General features: G+C 38.8%; 1 protein-coding gene and 1 pseudogene across 2 annotated transcripts in view; both read left to right on the top strand.

The window, feature by feature from the left end:
• Window positions 1-11,819, top strand: part of Nca (neurocalcin homolog) — a 240,375-nt gene that overhangs the window by 62,674 nt on the left and 165,882 nt on the right. The window lies entirely within an intron of this gene.
• The window catches only part of LOC143216253 (DNA repair protein RAD51 homolog 1-like), a 43,941-nt pseudogene that overhangs the window by 5,562 nt on the left and 26,560 nt on the right, over window positions 1-11,819 (top strand). The window contains exons 2-3 of the transcript XR_013010529.1: window positions 322-939; window positions 2,466-2,500. The product of XR_013010529.1 is annotated as a DNA repair protein RAD51 homolog 1-like (transcript). The remainder of the gene's footprint in view (window positions 1-321; window positions 940-2,465; window positions 2,501-11,819) is intronic.

Below are 11,819 nucleotides of genomic sequence, written 5' to 3'. Positions count from 1 at the left end.
TTCTAATTCTTTTACTTGAAACAACAAACTATACGTCACAGCCAAAGCACTGGTGAAGACGCCAAATTGTCTTGCGTCGAAAGCGAATTAAAACCTACATAGAAATATCCGACGACGGCGTCATTCGAGAGCTTCCGACGGACTGACGACAGTGACGACTCGTGTCACGGGGGAGGGGTGCGGTGAAAAGCGAGTACAAGTGGCTGAGAGATAGAATCGGTGCCTAATCCTCGTTAATCAGTTCAGAACGATTTTTAAATGTTTTTTTTTTATAAAATAAATAATATTTGCGTATGGAGCTTCACATCCAAAGAGCCGCAGGTTGCCGACCCCTGAGATAGACTATTGGGCTGCGGTATAGGAACTGGCTCGATCACAGAAATTTTTGGAGAATTTAGATCAGGGAAAACGCAATTGTGTCACACATTGGCGGTCAATTGTCAATTACCTATAGACATGGGCGGCGCCGAAGGAAAATGTCTTTATATCGACACAGAGGGAACTTTCAGACCCGAATGATTATTCGCCGCGGCGGAAAGATATAAAATTGCGGGGAACTCTGTTTTGGACAACGTAGCTTGCGCCAGAGCTTACAACACGGACCATCAAACTCAGTTGTTAGTTCAAGGCAGCGCTATGATGACAGAATGTAAGTACGCTTTGCTGATAGTGGACAGCGCGACCGGTCTCTACCGAACAGATTATTCGGGAAGAGGAGAATCGGCCGACAGACAACATTTAGGTGGATTTCTCAGAATGCTGTTGAGAATAGCAGACGTACACGGAGTCGCTTGTTTTGGTAATGATAACGGCGACTCCGTGTATGTCTGCTATTCTCAATGCATCGGACGCAGAGTGTTCCAAGATAGCGGAGTATTTGGTGCCCACAACTGACGTCACAAGATAATTCAGAGTGGTGGATAGCGATATAACAGCAAGGTATTCAAGTATATTTATGCATTTCGTAAACATTTGGAGATGGTGCAAACTTGTCTCATAAAAAATTGTAAAGAACGTCAAGACCGTGGTACAAATACAGTAAAGTCGCGATATTTGTCAACCACCGTGTATGCGATAGTTCTGTGCCTAACCACTCCACTGCCGGCCAACGCCGCAGGGCGGCGATGATTGATCTCGGCTCGGGTATGTCCCGGGTAAAACTTCTTTATTTTTTTATGGGACTTTCACCAACTTATTTCTGGCATTTTTCTGATTAAAATAACACCAAACACGATATCATTTGAACTGTATTTAGTGGTTCAATCGATGATGAAAATTTCGGGCGCAAGGAAGGACAGCGTATGGGAAAGAAAGAGACGTGGCAGTCATAGTCGCTGGCATAGTTCAAAGGTCCATGTATTCGCTGCCCTTCCTTGTTTGGTGTTATTTTAATCAGAAAAATTCCAGGAAACAGTTGGTGCAAGTCCCATAAAAAAATAATGAAAAATGAAGAAGTTTTTATACATTCGATCACGTCGATTAGTAGTGGTTCACGCCCAGAGTTGGGCAAAATGTAATTTCAATTACAATTACAATTACTTGCCAATTACTGTAATTTGGAATTGCAGAAATACAATTACAATTATATGTAATTGTAATTGGTAATTGCAATTACTTGACGAATCACTGTAATTGTGGTCCGCAATTACAATTACTGGTTGAGCGAAAGTAATTGCAATTCCAATTCCAATTACATGTAACTGTAACTGTAATTGTTAGTAGCAGTTATAAGACTTACAAGTAATTGTAGCTGGTAGCTGCAATTACTTGTAACTGCTACTAACAGTTACAGTTACAATTACATGTAATTGGAATTGGAATTGCAGAAATACAATTACAATTACATGTAATTGTAATTGAAGATGTAATTAATTACTCATGTAATTAATTCCTGCCCAACTCTGTTCACGCCGACACGCTTCGGCCACGCGATCCGTATTTCATGCTGTCCTTCTCTACGTTCGGCTTTAGTTTGAACTCTCGGCGCGGTAGACTCAGTCATAAAGAAATAATGTTCGTACGCGATAGTTGTCCGAACAGAACACAGACTGTTTCACAAGAATTGCGACTTTACTGTAGTAAGTAAGGTGAAATGCCCTAAGTGACGACATACCCAAGGGGTGCTTAAATCTGGACAATTTAGTTTTCCTAGTAAAACCAATAATTAAGAGATTACATAATTATTTTATATATTATATTCTGAGAGATGCCTTAGCTTCAAGTAGGTGTGAATATTATTTGATTAAGACATCGATTTTAAAAATGAATTCAAAGTTTATCTGAAAACAATATAAAATATAGTCTATTTTCATGCGAATCATATTCATTTATAGTTTTAAACTTTTATTAAAGAAAAGATTATTTATGTCCTTAAAAGCCCTTAAAGCCAGTCGATTTACTGCATTTTTCAATTTTGTAATCACATTATAACTGTAGAATTTAATTTGAATTTTTACTTGTTTCAGGCATGGCGTTTGGTGGCCGCAACACTCCCAATAAGGTTAGTGCTCAATTTGATGATTATTTTGTTCATAAATTCTGGAAGGAGTAAGGGTGGTTCTCGACGATAAGATGAGACGAAAATGAAGAATAAAAAATTGAGATTTCGGCCTCGTTATTAAGTTATTAGCAGTTACAAATCTGCCCAAAAAGCGGCAACTTTTCAACAGCGCGCAGCGGTGCACGTTGAGTACGTCACACAAGCGCGCGACAGTCTCGTATCAAGTGACAAACGCATGTATACCTTGGTTCTCATTTGGGGCCCCAGCGAGATGAAAATGTTTAAAAAATGGTTGGACGACATTGAACCTACCTACTCGTTAAAATCCACAAGGGCATTTCTAATATCCGCACTATGGAATTATCGAGTAAAAGGGGTCAATGCCCTTTCACTTTTAAATTCTTCTCACGCATATCCACAAATCCTTATTCTGCACTATAATTGTTCATAACACCGTACTTAATACACCGGAACAAATCACACATATGTTCTTGCACTATTTACAATATCACACACACGCGCTACGAGTTTACAGAGAGTACAAGTTTACTGAGGGGAATGAGGAGAATATAAAGAACTGGTAATCCTTTTATGTTGAAACACTGCACTTTATTGAACTTGATTTACGTCGCGAGACTCGCTCACAGACGGAACGGCGTAAAATAGAAAATCTGGAATCGGTCATTTTGATGGGTGGTCGTAATTACTCCATTAGGTACACACAAACGAACAAAAATCATATTTCATTTTATTTAAGACATACATAATTGTGTAAATACATGGAACAAATATGAACAAACAGAATGAATGCTATGAATATACAGGGTGCGCGGCCGAATAACATGTACTAGCGGGCACGAGGTTGTTCATTATGAAAAAATAAGAACAAAATATGGAATAAAATTTTTTCATTTACAGCTTGGTTTTCGAGAAAATCGAGTTTGAAAATCTTATTCGTACGTACAGTGACTCGAACAATTGATCAAATGTTCGAACAAAAGGAAAACAAGTCACAGTACACCTTTCTCAGAATCTTGCGTAAGACTGTTCATATACGAAAACTGTAGACATTGCGTCGGTACTTCACGACAGTTTAAGCTAGGGCTGTAACTTTTCCGAAGCTTCGAAGTCTTCCAAGTGCTCGAAATTTCAAAGTCTTCGAAACGTATGAAGTTGTAACTTACGAGTTCCATACCATGTCACGATTTTTGATAAATAAAAATATTAACTTTCAGTCACCGGTGACTGACACTGAACTTTCCGTTTTGATTTTTCGTAATTAAATTAAATTGAAAAGAGTGCATTCTATTAATAAATTTCGGGATCATATCACGAATGTACTTAAAAAATAATACTTTGCAAACAAAATTTTAATGAGTTTTATTAAATTCGGTGAAATCGGATATCGCGGACTAAATGAAAAGAAAGGCAAGACAGGCTTGGCGCTTGACAAAACTCACGTATTCAGTAGGACTGTAACTTTCCTTCGAAGGTCGAAGATTTCGAAGCTTCGAAACCTTCGACCTTCGAAGGAAAGTTATAGCCCTAGTTTAAGCCCTGCAATCGTACAAAGCGGACGTGTATTACGAATTCGTATATTCTGTGCATTATTTGATCAAATATAATTTGTAATATTAACTAATGTTGCAGGAAACAAACAACATATCTTGTTTCGAATTATGTTAATGAATACAATATTTACTCGTATTTTCAAATCTTCGTGTTACACAATATTACAAAATATTAGTATTTTGTAATATTCTATGGATCATTGATCAAAATCGTTTATTTTCAGTTCTGTCTATGAGGATTAAATTCAAGAATTATTATAACAATATGTAGAAACCTTTAATAGCTAAACTTAATAAAATTATGATTAACCATTTGCACTCGAGTGATGACTTTGAGTCGCCACTAATAATTCTTATAGCATTATTCAAAGTATTAGTTGCATCATTTAATTTGTATACGAGAAATTACTGAACGTATTTAATATTTTAATAAACTACTGGACTTTATATCGATAAAATTAAGAACATCATAAAATGGAAATATCTCAGGCCGGATGAAACATTCGGTTATCCAATTAAAATTGCTCCGAGTGCAAAGGGTTAATGTGCACCTCTGTCATCCAAATAACAGTCTACACAGTACGATTAATTTACGGTTGTTAAAAGCGTGAACGTTCGTAAAAATAGCTTTGCGAAAAAATTGAGATATTTATTGTTATCGTTCGCTTCTTTGAATTTTTGGTGTGACACGCGAAATCGGCGCGAGATCACGCAACGAAGTAACACAACTTTTCAATTAGTCGTTTTTAACGATCTAATTTATAGGTCCTTAGTTACCTTGGCAGCGAGTACGTCATAACTTCGCTACATGCAGACACATTGTAGAGACGTAGAAGGATATTGATTTCTTAGTTCTCGCACCTGAAGAGTGCTTAAAGTTCAAATGTTATAATAAACTGATTTTTTTATCACACCATTATTATTCGTATGTATTCGCTACTGATTGTTACTTATTAAAAATCAAGTCCTTGTAGACAACTCGTGCATAAATTATAGGTACAATTCTATGAGCAAGCAGGTCGTCAAGGTTTGCCTCCGAGAAGTTAGCCTCCCCACTTTTACAATTAAATAATTTATTTATTATTTTATTATTATTATATATAAATAATAATAATTAATATATTTATTTGCGAGCGACAAGAGACAATTTGAAATATAATACGCGAACGAGTGACGGAACCAAACATCCGTAGACCATATTCAGTACAAAAATTGTACAAACACGGACAAGACTAAGAACGCAGTTCATAGTAGATGTGGGTGGTTTTAGTGAATCTTCCTGGGCCACGATTAGGTATCGTTATTGAATAGTACTCTGCTATGTTATCTGTACAGTAAAGATCCAAAGCCATTTGATATCTCCAGATTCAGTCGGAATATTGCGGTTTTATGATTTTTATGCTGGTAGTTGTGATATATTGAAACAGAATATTTGAACCGCGTGCCAGAGCAGTGCTTCTGTGTTACCACTACATATGTACAACATATAGCGCGTCACAGAATCTTCTGAAAATTTCTTCGCTGAAATATATTTGAATAAAGCATATTGAAAAATGCAAATCTGTTTTCACTTAAACTTTCCAATATCTTTCGAGTGCTACGGTATATTTACGTATAGGGACGTGCAAAGGAATATTAAAGTTTCAATAGGCGAGAGTAAGAAATATATGTATAAATGCACTAATACCTCAAATATTACCGAATTATCGTAGACTTCTCTATTTCTTTTTTTTCTTGCAGTTAGCGTTATATAATATATGTACATATATAATACTTAATGAGACCCTTGGTGGCAAAAGAATTTGACATGCCACATTATTAAAAAAACCATGTCTACATACAAACTTCGGTATCGTTTTCCGAAGTAGATACTTTCAATATCTTTGCTGCGTCTAAAAATTAGAATTTCAATTTGATAATATATATTGATAATATAAATATCAAAAATATCCAAGTGCACGTGATTAATTACCAATTATTACCGTGGCTAATTTTGTAGCGTCAAATCTTCTTTTACCCTTATTCCCCAGCCAGCTAAATCCTATGGCCAATTTATCGGTTATAATGGCTCCGAATGTCCTTTTGGCAAAATTGGTGCAATTGGCTCCGCCAATGTTCCATAATTCGCACAGGCCTGCAAATTAATAATTTATTTACATTCGAGTGAGAACTTTTGATTAGACGCTGCTACGGTGAAGGTTCTTGTTCGGTCGCGAATATCACCCGCCAAATTAATATTAGGTGAATTATTTCGATAGTTGAAAAATTTATAATTCATTTATAATTCGTAAACTAATTAACGAATTTCAATGAAATTTTCAGAATGCATATAATAGCCTTACAGAGAAATTGAGGTCGTTTGGTCCATTCGTAAAAGAGTTATTCTAATTTAAAGTGTGTGTGATCAATTGTGTGCGTAACTGTATAAAATAATATAACAAATAGTGACAAATAGCAACAATGAAAATACCTATATGTCTAAATATGAAGTAAATACGATAATATGTATTACACGATGATATGTATTAAAGGGATTATAAAGCGAAGCTGAATTGTATGAAACAGTTCGATCGAGCTTAGTTTGACTTTTCCCTTTAAAAGTGATTTTTCCTGCTATCTACGCATGTCGTAAGCTTGATGACAGTTCCTGCAACACAGAGAACAGCCGACTATATTCATCATAAAAGGTTCTACGTTACCTCTTTTACTTTCCCCTCAACATTCCGAGCCATTGGAACCTACACAAAAGAGGGAGACACTCGTATACATCAGGATCACAATAGCCACCTCTCCTATTCACCTTAGATTTGCATACGTTACCAACATCTAGTTGCATACAGTGAAATATCGTCTCAATTACTTCTAACGTGCATGCTTGTTCGCTGCTGCGAACGAAGAATAGATATACACGCTCCATTTCATTCACCAATACATACCTTGAGTCCGTAAAATGTTCGTCCCTACAATGCAGCATTGTAAATGAAACGATAAATCATTTCAACGTTCTCAACAATTATTTCTGAGTGAATAAATTCTATTCCTTTTTGAAGTGAAAACTTCTTTAGCCGCACCGCGTACACAATTGCTGGCCAGTGAATGAGTCTGATCCGTCACGCTGCATGGCGAAACGCTGTTGGATTGTCGGTACATAAAAACCGCATTGTTTATGGGAAAAAACACAATTTCACACAATTGCTGAACACGTTGCACACTTTTCTAACTGCTATCGATAGCGAACGAAATTACATACTCCGACGCGGGAAGAATTTCATGCTCTTCGCGATTCCGCGCGAAACTGAGCTCTCCCAGCGTACGATGTATTAGATGAAGACAGATTGTTTGAAATAAATGAAATCGTTGCCAAGGAGATATTGATTTTTCGAGAATCATCGATTCTTGATGAACGAACTATGTCATGGACGAGATATCTCGTGTATCCTTGTTACTGATATAAATTGCTATTATCCATCCACAGCATCGTTTCTTCGACATCGCGGAAACGAGATATGTATCTCGTCGATTGTAGTTCCTTTGTGGCTCTGGAAAAGACTGATTAACGAGAAAAGGAGTCGAAATTGCGTTAGATGTTGGTGGCCCTGAAAAGGGCCGATTGTTGTTAAAGCAGGTGCTCAATGTAGCCTCCGTTCTCTTGAACGCACAGCTCAGCCCTCCGTACAACGTGTCGCAATGGAACCGTGAACGCGTGCCACCATCTCTTCCGCTGAGTGTATCGGTTCACGGTACACCTCATTCTGAAATGACATTATTTATAAAAGGAAAAGAAAACGTAAGCAAACACGTATACAACAATCAGTAAAAAATACCTGAAAATACATGAAAATTGAAATTACCTTCAAGTAGCCCCACAGGAAAAAATCCTGCGGATTGAGATCAGGTGACCGCGCGGGCTACGCAACAGGTCCACCGCGGCCGATCCAACTGTCTTGGAAGGTTTCATTCAAATGGGCGCGGACACTTGCGGCGTAGTGCGCTGGCGCATCATCCATTTGGAAAAACATGTTCAGCCTGGTCGCATAAGGAACATCGTCCATGAGATTCGACAGAACATTTTCCAAAAAGACTTGGAAGCTCGGGCCGTTCAGTCTATCGGGTAGAATGTACGGCCCGAGGATAATACAAATCAGAGTACTCCCTGTGGTTCAACAAGCCAGCCCCTGTGAGTGGATACAATTTTAGGCAGGGAAAGTGGTCCCCTTGTTTTTCCCTGAGAGTTTCCATGCAGCTGTCGTCTCATGTCAACGGCTTCTTGTGCTATTGGTGCAAGTTCCAGTGGTCTATTCTTTGTTGTTATGAATGCGTCCATTTTCAATATTGTCTTTAGGCCCCATTCCTTAATAACCAGTTTGACCTGTTCAAGTGTGGCAATCAGGAGCCCTGGGGAGCCTGAGGGAAGGCCTGTCACTACGTAGTCAAAGAATTTATGGCCTAAGTCAGGGGTCGGCAACCTTTTGAGTCGGAAGAGTCAAAAATTACAATTTACAAGATTTCAAAGTTTTTAAAGAGCCACAAAAGTTTTTCTTGCCAACAATAAATAGTACTCGCATAAATAAAGTTTTTTGATAAAAAAAAACTAATCTATTTATTCATAAGAAAAAATATCTGTTTATTCATATATAAGTAGTGTTTTTCACAACAAATTAGATAATATATAGTACATAACTTTGAGAAGATAATTCGCTTCTAACTCTTTGACTGACGACAGTGACGACTCGTGTCACGGGGGAGGGGTGCGGTGAAAAGCGAGTACAAGTGGCTGAGAGATAGAATCGGTGCCTAATCCTCGTTAATCAGTTCAGAACGATTTTTAAATGTTTTTTTTTTTAATAAAATAAATAATATTTGCGTATGGAACTAAAGAGCCGCAGCTTCACATCCAAAGAGCCGCATGTGGCTCGCGAGCCGCAGGTTGCCGACCCCTGGCCTAAGTGATGATTGCTGCCTGGTGATAATTCGATCTATTATACGAGAGATTTTGAAATTTCCCTTTTTGATCTGGTTTTCAATCTCCTGTGTTACGCACAATGCCTTCCATCGCTTTTCAATGTATTCGATGTTTCGATCTTTGCCCGTCCTCAACTCCTTCGCAATGGTCATTAAGCCGACCACGACTTGGAAGATGATGTATTGGTCTGAAAGAGGAGACTCTTGGGCAGTTCTGTAACAGGCTGTATCTTACTCAGTTAGGACTAGTTGTTTGTGAGCCATGAATCATGGTCTCTTCCCAAAGAACCAGCAGATACATGACGTACATGCATCTTCTAGTGTCATCTCTTTGACTGCATCCCCATCAGCGTATAGCACGCGTTATGTTCAGCCTGATCGCATAAGGAACATCGTCCATGAGATCCGGCAGAACATTCTCCAAAAAGATTTGGAAGCTCGGGCCGTTCAGTCTATCGGGTAGAATGTACGGCCCGAGGATTTGTTCGCTTCAAATGCCTGCCCAAAAGTTAACCGACCAGCAGTTCTGTGCTCCGCGTTGCCGAAGCGTCAACGGATTCTAGACGCTCCATACATGCAAATTGTGGGCGTTGAAGCACCCTTCCGTTGTGAAGAGTGTTTCGTCGGTCCACAATATGTTTGTGACGAACGCCGGATTCCGGATAACTTCACCCAGCAGCCACCTTGAAAACTCTAGCCGCCGGTCGCGCAATCCACCGGCTCTCCAATTGTTGCACCCGCACAAATTTTTACTGGTCTCCTGCAGAATCCGATGTACCGCTGAACGATCGATACTAAAACAAAATATCATACATGAAAATGCATAGATTCCTACTGTTGAATACGTTTTAATTCGGCCTCGTCTCGCCGGCGAACACATAATAATTAGCAACACTACTTTATTCGGCGTAACACAGATAAACGGGTAATATCAGGAACAGTGCATTTGTAGGCAAGTGTTCTCGCTTCAAAGGCTCGAGAGTATCTCTCTGATTTCCTCTTTTTCGACAACAGCCTTGTTGTCAGGATTTCTGTCGATCTCTGCGATATCTTCAGCATACCACAGGGGGAGGCAACTTTTCATCTCATGCCGTCGTTACAATACTTTGACTTACCTCAAACGGCGACTTATATCACGCACGCTCACGGTGTGCCATCCTCTTCCACGATGTCCAGTATGTCGCTTTCTGCACGTGCCGTCCTGGCTGCTCGCGATCTCCCGGCGTTTCTTCCGTCGCGATCGAACGACCATGTCGAATAAGGGTGAGCGCATACTAGAGGGTCTCGAGAAGGCCGCGGATCGTTTCGAGAAGGCAGGGGCCTTGGAGGAAGGGAGCAAGGAGTCCATGCGGCAACAAATCTCTAGCAGGTAGACGAAGAGCAAGGCTCCGCGGCCTTCTCGAGACCCTCTAGTATGCGTTCACCCTAAAACCGCAACGCCATTCCTCGTACGTAGTCGGCTGAGGGAGTAGGCTTTAATCTGGGACGTTCTTCGGCTAGTCTTCTTACTGTCTCTTCGGCATTGCCATTACACTGGACAAAAACCCACAATGTATAATGTAATTTTCCTGGGACGTGTACAGCGTGCGTAAACTGTACGTGTAAACTGCATACAATTTATTCGATGAAAAGGCTGATCGTTTGAAACAAATGAAATCGTTGACACGGAGATATTGATTTTTCGATAATCATACGGAAACATCGATTCTCTTGTGAGTTCAGATTCTTCAGATTCGGATTCTTCCAAGTAACTAACTTACCTTAATGTTAGGAGCTATTTGCCCTTTGCTGAAATGGGATATACATATTTTACTCTCCGAGATGATGGTTCAGTTAAATTATTGCTAACATGGCACAAAACAAAATCCACTTGTTCTTCACTCAATCTGAAAAATTCTACATATGTTTTTTTTCGTCATTGAGTAAGTGGTTTCCTATCAATATGTTTCAGTCGACCACTAATCGAGCCGTTTGCGGACGGCCTAATGCATCTAACGCCTACATCATCTTCGATTTTTTATTGAAGTAGTCACAAAAGTATTTGTAAAATCATTTTTTTCACTTCGAACTGATTCTGTGGTCGCTGATGATTTTCGTGGTCGCTGAGTGGATAATCAACGTGTTAACAGGATTTTCCTATAGATGAATTTGTTATTTTTGACGTAAGTATCCTAACCGCAACGATTAAGGTACGTAACTGGGAGGAAGGGATGGGATTTATTCGTTCACGAGTAAAATTACTATTGTTATTGAAAAATTGACGAAAATTTTTAGTTATCATATATTTCCGAAACCATGAAATATTTTCCTAGCAGTTTTTGAAAAACTAATTTGTTCTTCAAGATTTCAAATCCAGTGAATGATATAATTTCCACCATCCTATGACCTTTTGTTACCCTAATAAATAAGTAAATGTCTTCGAAATACGATTGATCCAGTGCTACGAGTCTGCCGAATGAAGTATTAATTGCATTTTCCTTTTTGAGGTAGTCTGATCCAGATCACTTCTATTTAAGTGCCAATGATATTTTAATGCAAGTCTTTGCCCCCATTTACCAGTGTCAATTTATTCCCTGAAAACCTTATTTTCTCTGAACAGTTTATAACGCAGCACTATCAATAACTTTGATGTCCTTAAATATTTTCATTATTTGTAGAGAAGCGATGGATCTTTCCTGTATATGATTCTGTATATTTTAATTGCTGTTCTATGACAGCTTCTCTCAGAACAAAGTGTACATCTGAAAGATCGCTGCTCTACGTTCTCTAACATGTTTCATTCGTTG

The sequence above is a fragment of the Lasioglossum baleicum genome, chromosome 15, assembly GCF_051020765.1.
Source record: "Lasioglossum baleicum chromosome 15, iyLasBale1, whole genome shotgun sequence".
NCBI classification, from domain to species: domain Eukaryota; kingdom Metazoa; phylum Arthropoda; class Insecta; order Hymenoptera; family Halictidae; genus Lasioglossum; species Lasioglossum baleicum.
Note: the sequence above shows the minus strand (reverse complement) of the source record. Positions and strands in the feature narration are given on the sequence as shown.